Source organism: Enhydra lutris, unplaced genomic scaffold, assembly GCF_002288905.1.
Source record: "Enhydra lutris kenyoni isolate GAN:26980312 unplaced genomic scaffold, ASM228890v2 scaffoldscaffold31, whole genome shotgun sequence".
Classification (NCBI taxonomy): domain Eukaryota; kingdom Metazoa; phylum Chordata; class Mammalia; order Carnivora; family Mustelidae; genus Enhydra; species Enhydra lutris.
In genome coordinates, this window is record NW_019154115.1 from 21,339,093 (window position 1) to 21,356,073 (window position 16,981).

Genomic DNA, 16,981 nt, shown 5'->3' on the forward strand with positions numbered 1-16,981 from the left:
TTTGTGGATTTTAAGCAAACTATGGGAATGATCAAATTGGTGTTTTAAAAAAAAACACTTTGGCTGCAGTTTTGGAGGCAGACAAAAGTAAAAGCATACTAGGCACAGGCCAAATTTAGCTCGGACTAGTTCGAAAGAAGTATTAGTTTAGAGGTAGAATCAACAGTATTTGGTGATTGCTTGGACATGGAGACTGAGAGAGTAGCAGGGATTGAAGATAATTCTTCCACAATTAGCTATATCATAAAAAAGACCACATAGGTTTTGTTTCACAATAGCACTCTTTACTGTTTCCTGTGGGTTTTTTTTTTTTCATTTTGTGTATGTGTTTCTTATTTTTTAAATCAATTTTACTATGGAAGATTTCAAACGTGAAAAAGTAAACAGATTAATGTAATAGATCTATGTACCTAATGTCCAGTTTCAACAATGATCTACTAATGACCTGTCTTGTTTCACCTAAACCCTCATCCTTTCCCCTCTTCCCTATTTCATGTTGAATTAAATCCCAGATACTTTTTCATTTCATTTGTAAAGATTACAGTGTGAAGCTTTTAAGTTTTTTTAAAAACAACCCCAATATCACCACACATACAAATTTAATTATTCTTTGTCATCAAATGTCCAGTCATTGTTCAAATTTCCGGCTGTCTACTATTGAGTATGTATGAAGCAAAGATCCAAATAAAATTCACACATTGAGATTTATTGATTTGACACATAAGTCTTTTAATCTAAAGAGTTTCTTCCACCTTTTCTCCCCCTTGAAGCTTATTTATCCAAAAAATTGGTCATTTGACCTATAGTTTTACACCTATGGATTTTGCTGATTGTATCTCCATAATGCCATTTCGTATGGTTTCCTGTCCTCCATATTTTCTGTAAATTGATAGTTGGATCTGGAGAGGCTTTATCAGACTCAGGTTTATCTCATTTTTTGGTCAAGATAGTGTAGATCATCTGGTTGTGTTTATTTTTGTATTTATAGAGCAGCCTTTGATGTTCATTACCTAGATAGATTATTGATCAGGTGTTGCAAAATGGGCATATCATTGCTTTTTTTTTTTTTAAGATTTTATTTATTTATTTGACAGAGAGATCACAAGTAGTCAGAGAGGCAAGCAGAGGGAAAGGGAAGCAGGCTCCCTGCTAAGCAGAGAGCCTGATGTGGGACTCAATCCCAGGACCCTGAGATCATGACCTGAGCCGGAAGGCAGAGGCTTCAACCCACTGAGCCACCCAGGCGCCCTATATCATTCCTTTCTTATTAGCTGGAATGTCTATAATGAGAAACTTCCTCTCCTATTATTCAGTTCCCTAGGGGTCCAATGTGTCCTGGAAAAACGTAAAATTTTATTACTCTTTTTTAACAATTTTCAAAATAATTAGTTCGATTATCCATACATTACATACACAAACTTTTATATTTTGGCCAATCTGTTAGATGAAAAGTATTATCTAGTTGTTGTAATGTATATTTCTTTAATTATGAGTGAGGTTGGACAGCTTTTTTTTTTTTTAAGATTCTTTTTTTTTTAAAGATTTTATTTATTTATTTGACAGATAGAGATCACAGGTAGGCAGAGAGGCAGGCAGAGAGAGAGAGAGAGAGAGAGGAGGGAGCAGGCTCCCCACTGAGCAGAGACCCTGATGGGGGGCTTGATCCCAGGACCCTGGGATCATGACCTGAGCCGAAGGCAGAGGCTTTAACCCTCTGAGCCACCCAGGCGCCCTGGACATCTTTTTATATTTATATTTTTATTTCTGGAAATGGCTTCTTCATGTTTATTTCTCTACTGGTTGCTTTTCCTTGGTGATACATACAACCTTTTAATGTAACAAGGAAATTGGAATTTTGTGTCATATTTTTACAAATATTTTGTCTAGTTTTAATTATTTGTATTTTGATTTTTCCATGTAGAAATCAAAAACCTTTATAAATCAAATTTATACTTTTTTTTCTTTGGGTGCCTTTGTGTTTTATGTCTGACCTTTCTCTGAGATTTTACAAAATTCCTCTTTTTTATTCTAGTGCTTTAATGGTTTTACCTTTTTAAAGATAAACTTTATTTTTTAGAGCAGTTTTAGACAAAATTAAGGAGAAAGTGCAGTTTCCATATATACCCACATATGTATGGCCTCCTCCACTATCAATTTCCCCCACCAAAATAGTACATTTGTTAAAATCAATAAATTTTCATTGATGTATCATTATGACCTCCAAGTGCATAGTTTACATTAGGATTCACTCTTGGTGGCATACATTCTGTAGGTTTGGACAAGTGTACGATGATAGTTTTTCACTATTAAAGTATCATAAAGAGTATTTTCATTGCCCTAAAAGTCCTCTGTGCTCTGCCTACTCTTTCCTCCCTCCCCTCAATCTCTGGCAACCACTGGTCTTTTTACTGTCTCCATAGTTTTGTCTTTTCCTAGAATGTCATATAGTTGGAATCATATAGTATGAAGGTTTTCCAGGTTGGCTTCTCTCACTTAATCACATTTAAGTTTCCTCTGTGTCTTTTCATGGCTTTATAGCTTATTTAATTTTAGCTCCGAATAATGTCTGTTTATTTATCCATTCACCAATAAAGGACATTTTGGTTGCTTCCAAGTTTTGGCAATTATGAATAAAGCTGCTATAACATTTATGTGCAGGTGTCTGTATGGACATCAGTTTTCAATTCCTTGGGGTAAATACCAAGGAGCCCAGTTGCTGGGTTGTACAGTAAGAGTATTTTTAGTTCTGTAGAAGCCATTAAACTATCTTCCAAAGTGTGCCATTTTGCATTCCCAGCAGCAATGAATGAGAGTTCTGTTCCTCCACATCCTCACCCAGCACTTGGTGGTGTCAGTGTTCTGGATTTTTACCATTCTTTTTTTTTTTTTTAAGATTTTATTTATTTATTTGACAGATAGAGATCACAGGTAGGCAGAGAGGCAGGCAGAGAGAGAGAGAGGAGGGAGCAGGCTCCCCACTGAGCAGAGACCCTGATGCGGGGCTCGATCCCAGGACCCTGGGATCATGACCTGAGCCGAAGGCAGAGGCTTTAACCCTCTGAGCCACCCAGGCGCCCCGATTTTTACCATTCTAATAGGTGTGTAGTGGTCTTATTGTTGTGACCTATTTTTTTTTATTAAAGTTTTAAAGTATTTGATAATTGTAGATAAACATGCCATTTTAAGAAATAATACAAAGAGATCTAGTTAAGGTACGCTTTACTCATTTCATCATTTAAGAAATAATACAAAGAAATCTAGTTAATGTACTCTTTACTCATTTCATCTAATGGTAATATCTTCAAAACTATAGTGCAATATCACAAGCAAGGTAAATATGTTGGTATAAGATATAAAGCATTAACAATACTGTAGGGTTCCTTCATGTTGCCCTTTTATAGCTACACCTACTTCCCTCCTGTTTTCACACCTTCCTATCTCTGCGAACCACCATTCTCTTCTCCATTTCCGTATTTTTGTCCTTTCAAGAATGTTCTGTAAGTAGAATCATACAGCATGTAATCTTTGGGGATTGGTTTATTTTCCTGCATGGGGATTGGTTTATTTTCTGCAATTCTCCAGAGCTTGAGCAAGTTTGCTACATGTGTCAGTCCCTTTCTTTTTACTTGAATGGTGCCGCACGGTTTGCTTAGCCATTCACCCGCTTAACAACCTCTGGGCTATTTCCAGGTTTGGGCTATTATAAGCTCCTGTAAACATTCGTTTACAGGTTTTTACAGGTTTTTGTGTGAATGTAAGTTTTCGTTTATCCTAGGGATTTCATTTATCCTAGGGATAAATGCCTAGGAATGACATTGCTGTGATGTACGGTAGTTACATATTCAGTGTTATAAGAAACTGCCCACCATTCTTCAGAGTGGCTGCACCATATCCTAAAACCACCAATGTACAAGTTTCTCTGAAACTTCACCAGCATTTGGGGTCATCACTATTATTTAACATTATTTTATTTTAAAGTATACAATAGTTTTAGTGTATTTGTAAAATCTTACAACCACCTTAACTATCTAATTCCAGGATACTTCAACACCACCCCCAAAGAGAACCCCTTATCTGTTAGCAGTCTTCTCCCCATTCCTTTTCCCCCAGCCCCTAGCAACTGTGTTCTGTCTCTATGGATTTGCTTATTGGACACTTCATATGATGTAATCCTACAATATGTGTTCTTTTGTGACTGGCTTCTTTTTACTTAACAGTGTTTTCAAATTTTATCTGTATTCTAGCATATATCTGTACTTCATTACTTATGGCTGAATAGTATTCCATTTTATGGATATATTGAATTTTGTTTATGCAAGCCTCAGTTGATAGACTTTGGGTTTTCCCCACTTTTTGGCTATTAGGAATAATGCTACTACAGACGTACACATTTTAGTGTGCACATAAGTTTTAAATTCTCTTGGGTATATACCTAGGAGCAGAATTATTGGGTCGTATGTGAACTTTCTGTATAACTTTGGGAGACTACCAAACTTTGCTAAAGGGCTTGAACAATTTTTTACATTCTCCCTAGCAATATATGAGGATTTCAATTTCTTCACATCCTCCCCAACACTTATCAAGGTCTTTTTTTAATTACAGCCACTCCTGTGGGAGTGAAGTGGTTTTGACCTGTATTTCTCTGATAGCTAACGCTATTGTGCGCTATTGCATACCTTTTTTCATGTGCCTGTTTGCTATTTGTATACCTTCTTTGGAGAAAATCTGTTCAGATCCTTTGCCATTTCTTAATTGGGTTCTTTGTCATATTATTATTGAGTTGTAATTCTTTATATATTCTGGACACTGGCCCCTTATTAGATATACAATTAGAAAATATTTTCTCCCATTCTGTCAGTTGTCTTTTCACTCTCTTAATGGTATTGTTTTCAGCACAGAATTTTAAATTTCAATACAGTCCAGTATTTATTTCCTTTTGCTGCTTGTACTTTTGTGTCACATCTAAGAAACAATTTCCAAATGCAAGTTCCTTTATTCAGTATGACTGGTGTCATTAGAAGATTAAAAAGCCACATGAAGACTGAGATACACAGAACACTGTGTGATGACAGAGACATAGATTGGAAGGACAGGGATCATGGCCATCACCAAAAGCAAAGAAGAGGAAAGGCAAGATTCTGCCCAGAGTTTCAGAGGGAGAATGACCTTGCTGACGCCTTGAGTCTGGAATATTAGCCTCCAAAACCATGAGAGTAAATTTCTGTTGTTTAAAACCATCTAGTTTATGGTACTCTCGTTATGACAGTCCTAGTAAACCAAAATAGTTATGGCGTTTATTTTTTATTTATTTTTAAAGATCTTATTTATGTATGACAGAGAGAGATAGCAAGAGAGGGAACACAAGCACAGGGGAGTTAGAGAGGGAGAAGCAGGCTCTCTGCTGAGCATGGAGCCTGATTTCGGGCTTGATCCCAGGACACTGGGATCATGACCTGAGGCAAAGGTAGATGTTTAATGACTGGGCCACCCAAGTACCCCATTTATGGTGTTTAATTCTTTTGTATATATTGCTTAATTCCTTATGCTAGTAGTATTAAGGATGTTGCACTAATGAGAAATATTGGTCTGTAGTTTTCCTTTTTTGCATTTTTTTGGTCTGGTTTTGGCATCAGAGTAATATTACTTTCATCAAATGAATTGGGGAGTGTTCCTCCCTCTTCCATTTTCTGGAAAAGATTGTGTAAACTCATCTTAATTCTTCTTTCAGCAGTTGATAGAATTCTCTAGTGTACCCTAAGGCTCCCCTTACCTGAGATATCTTCATTTTCCCCTCATTCCTGAAGGGTCATTTTGCCAGATATTGGCTTTGGGTTGATAGTTTTTAATTTTCATCACTTTAAAAATGTTGTACTAATTCCTTCTTATCTCCATGGTTTTTGTTGAGAAACCCATTACCATTTGCATTGTTTTTTTCTTATTGGTAAAATGTAATTTCTCTTTCACTGTTTTCTAGGGTTTGTTTTTCTTTAATATGACTTTTCAGATATTTAACTATAATATGTCTTGGTGTAGATTATTTTGGATTTATTCTGTTTGGAATTGTTCAGCTTCTTGATTCTATGGGCTTATGCTTTTGGCCAAATTTGGAAAATTTTTGTCCATTATTTTTTTGAGTATTTATCTTTTTTTTTTTTAAGATCTTATTTATTTATTTGGGAGAGAGAGTGAGTGAGTGAGAGAAAGCTAGCATGAATGGGGTGGGACTAGAAGAGAGGGAGAAGCAGACTTCCCACTTAGTAGGGAGCCTGATGCAGGGAGCCTGATCCTGGGACTCAGGGATCATGACCTGAGCTGAAGGTAAACACTTAACCTACTGAGCCACCCAGGTGCCTCTCTTTGAGTACTTTTTCAACCCCACCTTCTTCTTTCTTTTTGGAACTGCAGTGATGGGAACACTAGATCTTTTATTATAGTCCCATGGATCCTGGGGCTCTAGTCATTTATATTTTTTCAGCTCATTTTCTTTTTATTGTTCAGATTGGGTAATTTCTATTATTCTGTCTTCAAGTTTACTTATTATTACCTCTGTTCCCTCTGTTCTTCTGTTGAGCCCATCTACTGAGCTTTTTTTTTTTTTTTAGATTTTATTTATTTATTTGACAGACAGAGATCACAAGTAGACAGAGAGGCAGGCAGAGAGAGAAGGGGGAAAGCAGGCTCCCTGTGAGCAGAGAGGCCGACGCGGGACTCGATCCCAGGACCCTGGGATCATGACCTGAGCCGAAAGCAGAGGCTCAACCCACTGAGCCACCCAGGCGCCCCTCTACTGAGCTTTTTGTTTCAGTTATTCTTCAGTTCCAAAATTTCCACTTGGTCCTTCTTTATATCTTCTAGTTCTTTGCTAAGACTGTCTTTCTTTGGGGGAGATTTTAAACTTTTTTCATTTATATGAAGCATGTTTGTAAGATTCATTGAAGCATTTTTATGATGGCTGCTTTAACATCTTTGTCATATAGTTGTAAAATTGCTGTTATCTTGGTCTTGACATCTTTTGATTATTGTATCTGCTGGATAGTGGTGAAACTCCTGACTCTCTACTAGGCCTCCTCTGACACCATTCTAGTGGTGAAGAGGAGGGATGACTCATCACTGCTGGATGGGGTGGAAGTTCAGGCTACCCACATACTGTTCACTAATATGAAGTGGGGGATTAAGTATATCCATTGGGGAAGAAAGTCCTGTATTCCTACTGAGTCTTTTCTAATACCACCCTGGTGAGGGGAGGGTCCCTATTTGGCTTTTGCCAATGGGGATGGGGATTGAGTCAGAGGTTACAGTTTTTATGTAATGTTTGGCTATAACAGAGGGGTTACTGTCTAAGTTTTGTGTGTTGCTAGCCTGCCCCTTTCCAATCTTTTGGCTACAGATAATGGCTTTTGTTAGGGTTTTTATCTCGGTGCCTGCTCATGTTTCTGGTTTGTCAGGTTTTTAAGCTCTAAGTCTGGGATATATGAAAGGGGGGAAAAAGGCTGGAGAATGCACCACCATGTCATTTCTTGGATTCAGAGTTTTCTAGAGAGTATACCTTCTTTTTCACCACCACTTAGAGTCTTCTTATGTTTATTTTATATGTAATATCCGAAGTTTTTAGTTGTGCTTAGGAGTTTGTTTTTTATCCTAAAGACAGTGAAAATATTTTAAAATATTTTAAGCATTTTTAAAAAAGATTTTTATTTATTTATTTGAGACAGAGAAAGCACGAGCAGGAGGGAAGGATAGAGGGAGAAGCAGGCTTCCCACTGAGCAGAGAGCCTGATGCAGGACTCGACCCCGGACCCTGGGATCATGACCTGAGTATTTTAAGCATTTTTAACAAGTCGTTTTCGTCACTGCAGGATAAGGATAAGAGAGAACAAGACTGGATATAGAAGCCAGCTACAAAACTGTGATAGGAATCTTAAAGACAATGATGTCCTGCACTTGGAAGGTAATAGAGGAAATGGAAATAAGTAGTTGAATTTCAGAAATATTTAGGAATTGGGGTGCCTGGGTGGCTCAGTGGGTTAAAGCCTCTGCCTTCGGCTCAGGTCATGGTCTCAGGGTCCTGGGATCAAGCCCCACATCGGGCTCTCTGCTCGGCGGGGAGCCTGCTTCCTCCTCTCTCTCTGCCTGCCTCTCTGCCTACTTGTGATCTCTCTCTGTCAAATAAATAAATAGATGTTTAAAAAAAAGTCCCATTTACCAATTGCACCAAAAATAGTAAGACATCAAGGAATAAATCTAACCAAGATGTGAAAGATCTGTACTCTGCAAACTATAAAATATTGAAGAAAGAAATTGAAGATGATGAAATGGAAAGACATCCCATGCTCATGGATCAGAAGAACAAATATTGTTAAAATGTCTATACAACCCAAAGCAATCTACACATTTAATGCAATCCCTATCAAAATACCAAGAGCATTTTACTTTAGATGGAAAGATTAACATTTCCTTTGTTGCAATGGGGTGAGGGGGTGAGGAGAAAGAATGGATTCAGATAAAGATAGGTTTATAGGTTTGGTAGCAAAAGTTGAGGTAATTCCAGATTGTAGCTGCTGCTGCTGCTGCTGCTGCTGCTCTCCTTCTCCTCCTCTTCTTCTTTTTTAGTGATATAGAAATTGAGGATATCTGCTGAGATTGAGAGATTTGGAAGGTTTAAAAGGGATAGCATATGTGAAGGGTCTAGAACATAGCAGGTGTTAATGAGTGGTTGTTTTATATTGCTTATAGCTTTAGATAGTATGATAATATAAGACCAGTGCAGTATAATGTGATTTGAGAACGTTCAAATATCTTCTCTATAGTCCAAGAATATGCTTGAAACTCTTTTTTTTTTTAAAGATTTTATTTATTTATTTGACAGACAGAGATCACAAGTAGGCAGAGAGGCAGGCAGAGAGAGAGGAGGAAGCAGGCTGCCTGCTGCGCAGAGAGCCCGATGCGGGGCTTGATCCCAGGACCCTGAGACCATGACCTAAGCTGTAGGCAGAGGCTTTAACCCACTGAACTACCCAGGTGCCCGTGCTTGAAACTCTTGTTTGAGAAAATGTTTACATTAGATTAAAGCATTGTGAGATACTGCTTTATCTATTTTATATGTTCAGATTTTGGTGGGACTTATTATTTAATGTTGAAGCCAACTTCTACTTGATTTCAAACTGTTATTAGTTCCCACCACAATCTCTTTTAAGTTTTGGGTTTTTTTTTTTGTTTTTTTGTTTTGTTTTGTTTTGTTTTGTTTTTTGAGTAATCTCTACATCCAACATGGGGTTCACACTCACAGCCCTGAGACAAAGAGTTGTGTGCTCTATCAACTGAGCCTGCCAGGCACCTTTCCACTAAAATAGATTTAAAAAAAAAAAGGTTTTATTTATTTGACAGACAGAGATCACAATCAGGCAGAGAGAGAGGAAGGGAAGCAGGCTCCCTGCCGAGCAGAGAGCCCGATGTGGGGCTTGATCCCAGGACCCTGGAATCATGACCTGAGCCGAAGGCAGAGGCCTTAACCCAACTGAGCCACCCAGGCGCCCCTCCACTAAAATAGATTTTGATGTTTCCTGCGGATTGAGACTTGACCCCAGGACCAGCTTTGACTTTAAGCAGGAATAATGTAACTCAACTCTTTTGGATTTAGCATTAACTCACTTTGAGTATTAAACTAGACTTGATCTGGTGCAGTAGTTCTGAGATCCCTGTTTCTTCCTTATTCCTAAAACTTCATCCCCACCTCACACCCTAGGTTTAATAATCAGAACCTTGTCCCTGAATCCCAAATTTAGCAATCATTCCTTTTGTACTGCTCTAGACTAATCCCTGTTCAGGGACTAGAATTCTACCCACTGGGTTGGCACTAGCTGGACTTACCTGATGCTTCCTGCCTTCATGAGTATTCTCTTCTTCTATATTACTGGTTGTCAAACTGCGCTCCTCAAACCAACAGCATGCACATTGCCTAAGAACTTGTTAGAAATGCACATTATTAGGCCACACACCTCCTGCCTTGGGTTTCTAATTCAGTTGAGCTGACGCTCGACAATGTGTGTTGCAGTGAGCCCTCCAAATGACTCGGACACATGCTTAAATTGGAAACACCTGCTGCTTTCTAGAGCATCCATCATCCTGTGATAATCACTGAAAGCACATCAGTATTCCATATTCTTATCTATGTGCTCTGCCTGATAGACTGTATTCTCAGTGTGGATGTCTGATCCTCGTCGCCTACTACATCTTTGTGAACTCAGTCCAGTATTTGTTCCTGCCAGCCTGCTCATCCTGTTTGTCTTCCCGTAGAATTAGGAAAGCTGTAATATGTAGTCAGAGGTTTGATAGACAAAAATCCTCACTATGTCTTAATTCCCAAAGAATAGAGTCACAAATCAGCATATATAAGTTTCATTAAATTAGTAATACAATACATATTTATTGTTTTTTGAGGAATAGCATTTAGTAGACAACTATTGGGCAGAACTTTGTATTTGCTTTGTAATAGACACTGGATAAAGATGATAATTTCCGATTCAAACATGATATAAAACAATGAAATGTGTTCTGCAGAAAAAAATACATTAATGACTTTGCTAACATTTCCTATGTGAATTTACTAGCACTTATTTTACAAAATGGAAATTTGTTTTCCATAAATTATGTTATACCTTTTTTGTTGTCATATTTCTTATTTTAAAATTTTTCCAGCTTTATTAAAGTATAACTGATAAAATTGTAGTATGTTTGAAGTGTGTAATATGATAATTTGATATATGTCTACATTGTGAAAGGATTCCCACAATCAAGTTAATTAACATATCCATCACCTCACATAGTTACCTTGTTTTGTTTTGTTTTGTTTTGGTAACAACACTTAAGATCTACTTTCCTCACAAAGTTCAATTATATGATACAGTATTATCAATTAGAGTTAGCACACTATACATTAGATCCTCATACCTTTACTGATCTTATAATGGAAAGCTTGTATCTTTTTAACAGCCTCTCCCCATCTCCTCCATCCCCTTTCCCCTGGCAACCACCATTCTCCTCTCTATTTGTTTTAGACACCATAGATAAGAGATACCAGGTAGTATTTGTCATTCTCTAACCTATTCAGTTAGCATAATGCCTTCAAGATTCATTCACGTTGTCATAAATGGCAGAGTTTCCTTCTTTTTAAGGCTGAAAAATATTTCATCTCTCTCTCTCTCACACACACACACCCCACATTTTCTTTATCTATTCATCCATTGACAGACACTTGGGTTGTTTCATATTTTGACTGTCATGAACAATGCAATGAATGTGGAAGTACAGATAACTCTTTGAGGTCATGACTTCATTTCCTTTGGAGATTTATCAAGGAGTAGGATTGTCGAATCATATGGTAGCTCTGTTTTTAGTCCCTTGAGGGAAACTCCCTACTTTTTTATTATTTTTTTTTATAATGGCTGTATCAGTTTACATTTACCATTAGTGTATAGGGGTTCCCATTTCTCCTCATCCTTACTACTTGTAAGAATGTAGTTGTTGTTATCTTCTTTCTTCCTGTTCATAGACATCTAACAGGTTTGGATTTTTATTTGCATTTCCTTGATGACAAGTGTGTTGAGCAACTTTTCATCTACCTATTGACCATTTCTAAGTCTTCTTTGAAAAAGTGTCTGTTCAGGTCCAGTGTCCATTTTTAGATTGGGTTATTTGTTTTTGCTTTTATTTTTGATATTGCGTTACATGACTTTCTTATATATTTCGGATATTAACCACTTTTCAGATAGGTGGTTTGTAAATATTTTCTCTTATTCCATGGATTGCCTTTTGTTTTGTTGATAGTTTCCTTTACTGTGCAGAAGGTTTTTAGTTTGCTGTAGTCCCAATTGTTTGTTTTTATTTTGCTGACTTTGCTTTTGGTGTTAAATCAAAAATCATTGCCAAGATATCAAGGAGTTTAACCTCTATGTTATTGTTTTTCCCCGAGGAGTTTTACATTTTCGGATCTTACATTCAGATCTTCAAACATTTTGAGTTGATTTGTATGTAGGGTGTAAGATAAGGATCAAATTCAATTCTTTAGCATATGAATGTTCAGTTTCCCAACATCACTTATTGAGGACACTGTCCTTTCCCCATTGTATATTTTTTGGCATCTGTGTTGAAAATTAATTGACCATATATGAATGGGTTTATTTCTGGGCTCTCTATTCTATTCCATCAACCTATGTGTCTGTTTTTATGCCAATACCATACTGTTTTGATTACTATAGCTTTGTAATGTAGTTTGAAATCAGAAAGTGTGATGCTTTCAGCTTTGCTTTTCTTGGTCAAGATTGCTTTGGTTATTTACAGTCTCTTGTCATTCCATATGAATTTTAGAATTGCTTTTAAATTTCTGTGGAAAATGTCACTGGAATTTTGATAGAGATTGCATTAAATCTGGGTATTGCTTTGGGGACTATGCACATTTTAACAATACAAGTTTTTCCAATCCAGCAGCATGAAATATTTTTTAATTTACTTTATCTTTTTCAGTTTCTTTCACTAATGTTTTATAGTTTTCAGATTACAGATCTTTCACCTTGGCTTACATTTATCTTGAGCATTTTATTTTATTTTTTCAGAGAGGGGGATAGAGCAAATAAAATAAAATAAAAATAAAAAGTGAATGCAAAATTAAAAATTTGTGAAAAAATAACTTATAAAACCTCTTGCAACCTCACCCTTATTTTGGTAATATCACTGAATGACTTCCATCAGAGAATCCTAATGAAATAGGCACATCTCACTTGCTAACCTATGAACACTTCGGCCTAGAAAATGTTATTATACTGACAGTCACATAACTTCCAGGACCTAATAATATGAAATTCATATATTGACAATGACTCTAGGTAAATCCAACATTGGGCCTCAGACTGAATTTCTTTTTAAGATTTTATTTTATTTAGAGACCATGCATGTGTCCGTGCACAAGCAGGGGGAAGGGACAAAGAGAGGGAGAATCTCAAGCAGACTCTGAGCTGTGTGAAGTCCAACATGGGGCTTGATCTCAAGACCCTGTGATCATGACCTGAGCCAAAATCAAGAGTCAGATGTGCAACCTACTGAGGCAGCCCCGTATCCCAGCCATGGGATGAATTTTTAAACAAGTATTAAAATAATTTTTTTATTGGTCAGTTTTTAAAATCTTCAACAATGATAATATTTATATTCAGATTTCATGGAAAAAGGAGATAACACATGCATTTGAAACAATAATATTAAAGTGGTACTTAGTAAAATATCTCCTTTTGATTATATTATTTACTGAAGTGGAATTCACATAAAGTTAACCATTTAAAAAGAATTTTTTTAGAGAGAAAGAGAGTGATGGGGAGACACAGAGTAAGAGGGAGAGAATCTTAGGAAGGCTCCACACTTAGCACCCTGAGATCATGACCTGAGCCAAATCAATAATCAGTACTTAACTCACTGAGCCACCCAGACACCCCTAAAATTAACTATTTTAAATTGAACAATTCAGCGGCATTTAGTACATTCACAATGTTATGTAACCAGTCTCTATCTATGTCCAAAATATTTCCATCACGTAGAGTATAACTCTACCTATTAAATAGTTTCTTCCCATGTCCCCTCCCTTCAACCCCTGGCAACCACCAATCTGTGTTTGGTCTCCATAGATTTATCTGCTCTGAGTATTTCATCTAATAGGAATCATACAATATACAACCTTTGTGTTTACCTTCTTTCATTTAGCATAATGTTTTCAAGCTTCATCTACATTGTAGCATGTATCAGTACTTCATTCCTTTTGATCACTGAATAATATACCATTGCATGCATACACAACAGTTCATTTATTCATTCATCTGTTGATGGACATTTGAACAGTCTCCACTTTTTAGCTATTATGAATAACTGTTATGAATATATGTGTATATGTTATGTCATATGTTATATGTTATGTATATGTTATGAACATATGTGTATATGTTTGAGTGCTTATTTTCAGTTCCTTGGGGTATAGACATAAAAGGGGAATTATGGGGTCATATGGTAATTTTTCTTTAAAGATTTTATTTATTTATTTGACAGACAGAGATCACAAGTAGGTAGAGAAGCAGGCAGAGAGAGAGGGAGAGAAGCAGGCTCCCCGCTGAGCAGAGAGCCCGATGTGGGGCTCGATCCCGGGAACCTGAGATCATGACCTGAGCTGAAGGATGAGCCTTTAACCCACCGAGCCACCCAGGCATCCCTCATATGGTAATTTTTACATTTTTGTAGGAATGCCAAACTGTTTTCCACAATGGCTGGAGATGGCTGGACCATTTCCACCAGGAATGTATGAGGGTTCCAACCTCTGCAAATCCTTGCTAACACTTGTTATTTTCCATTTTAAAAAATTATGCCATTTTAGTGGGTTTGAAGTGACATCTCACTGTGATTTTGATTTACATTTCCCTAATGACTAATGAGGTTGAGCATCTTTTTACAAACTTATTGGCCATTTATACATCTTATTTGGAGGTATGTCTGTTCATCCTTTGCCTATTTTTTGATTGAGCTGTCTTTTGTTGTTGATTTGTAAAAGTTCTTTATATACTTTGAATACTAGACCCTTCCTTAGCAGATGAGTGGTTTGCAAATATTTTCTTCTAATCTGTGGGTTATCTTCTTGCTTTCTTGATAGTGGCCTTCAAGGCACAAAGGTTTTTAATTTTGATGTACTCCAGTATATTTCCTTTTTTCTTTTGTGCTTTTGGTGTCCTATTGAAAAATCCATTGCCTAATCCAAGGCCATGAAGATTTACCCCTATGTTTTTTTAAGGGTTTATAGTGATAGGTCTTTTTATTTGTTCTTTAGAAAATTTTTTCTTTAGTCCTTGTTTTTCTAGATACATACAATCATGTACGCTTTATAAGTGGTCTTATAGTATTAGCTCTTGTATTTAGGTCATCAGTCCATTTGGAGTTAATTTTTGGGTTCAGTGTGGAGTTGGAGTCCAATTTTATTCTTTTACATGTGACTATCTGATTGTTGAGCACCATTTGTTGAAGAGACTATTTTTCCCCCAATGAGCTGGCTTGTACCAGTGTTGAAAATCAAATGGCAATAGATAAATGAGTTTATTTTTGGGCTTTCAGTTCTATTCAATTGGTGTATATGTTTATCTCTATGCTATTACCACACTGTTTTGGTTACTGTATCTTTGTAGTAAGTTTTGAAATTGGAAAGTATAAGTCCTCAGCTTCGTTTTTCTTTTTCAAGATTCTTTTGGCTACTCAGGGCCCCTATAATTACATATGAATTTACAAATTGGCTTTTCCATTCCTGCCAAAACCAAACAGCTGTTTTGAAAGTTGTTAGGGATTGCATTTAATTTGTAGGTCTCTTTGGGTTGTTTTGCTATCTTAAAATGGCAGTACTTCATGAACAAAGGAATTTTTTTTTAAATTTAGCTTTTCTTAATGACTCTCAGCAATATTTTGTATTTTTCAGTATATATATCTTTCACTTCCTTCGTGAAATTTATTCTTAGTATATTATCCTTTTGGATGCTATTGTAGATAGAATTGTTTTCAGCTTGTTCATTGCTGGTGTATAGAAACACAACTGACTTTTTGTGTTGATCTTGTACTTTACAACTGAATTTGTGTCTTAGTTATAGTAGCTTTTTTTGTGAATTATTTGGGATTTCTATACATAGAACCATGTATCTGCAAGTAGAGGTGGAAAGTTTATTTCTTCCTTTCCTTGTGAATGCATTTAATTTCTTCTTCTTCCCTAATTGCTCTGGCTAGAATTTCCAGGACAGTGGTGAATAGCAATGGTGAAAGTGAGCATCTTTATGTAGTTACTGATCTTAGAGAGAAATCTTTCAATCTTTTACCATTGAGTATGATGCTAATTGTGTGTTTTTCATAAACGCCCTTTATCATATTGAGAAAGTTCCCTCTATTTCTAGTTTTCTCAATGTTTTTATCGTAAAACATCGTTGAATCTTGTCAAATGCCTTTGTTGTGTCAGTTGAGATGATTATGTGGGTTTTTTCCTTTTATTCTATTAATGTGGTGTATTATACTGATTGATTTTCTTATGTTGATCACCCTTGCATTCCTGGGATAAATCCTGTTTGGTCATGGTGTAGAATATATTTAACATGCTTCTGGATTCTGTTTCCTAGTATTTTGTTGAGAAATTTTCATCTATATTCATAAGGAATATTAAGCTATAATTTTTTCTTGTATTTATTTGACTTTCCTGGCCTCATAGAAAGAATTAGGAAGTATTCCTTCCTCTGCTGTTTTTGGAAGGGTTTGTGAAGGATTGGCATTAATTTTTTGTTAAATGTTCAGTAAAATTCACCGTAAAGCCATCTGGTCCTGAATTTTCTTTCTTGAAAGGCTTTTGGGATTGTTGATTCAATATCTCTATTTGTTATAGTTCTGTATAGATCTTTTATTTCTTCTTTTTAAAAAAAGATTATTTAAAAAAAAATTTTTAAGTAATTTCTACACCCAACGTGGAGCTCAAACTCACAACCCTGAGATCAAGAGTCACACACTCCATCAATTGAACCAGTCAGGTGCCCCAAGATTTTCTATTTCTTCTTGAGTCAGTTTTGGTATCTGTGTTTTAGGAACTTGTCCATTTCATCTAGGTCTAATTTGTTGGTATACAATAGTTCATAATATTATTATTTCTGTAAAATAAGTAGTTAATATTCTCATTTTCATTTCCGATTTTAGTTATTTGAAACTTATCTTTCTCTTTCTTTGTCATTCTAGCTGAAGATTGTCAATTTTGTTGATTTTTTTCAAAGAACTGAATTTTGTTTTCATTAATTGTACTGTTTTCTTATTCTTTATTTTATTTATCTCCACTCTGATATTTATTATTTCCTTCCTTTTTCCAGGTTTGGGGTTAATGTGTTCTTCTTTTTCTAGCTCCTTAAGGTGGATTATTATATATATATATTTATATTTATATTTA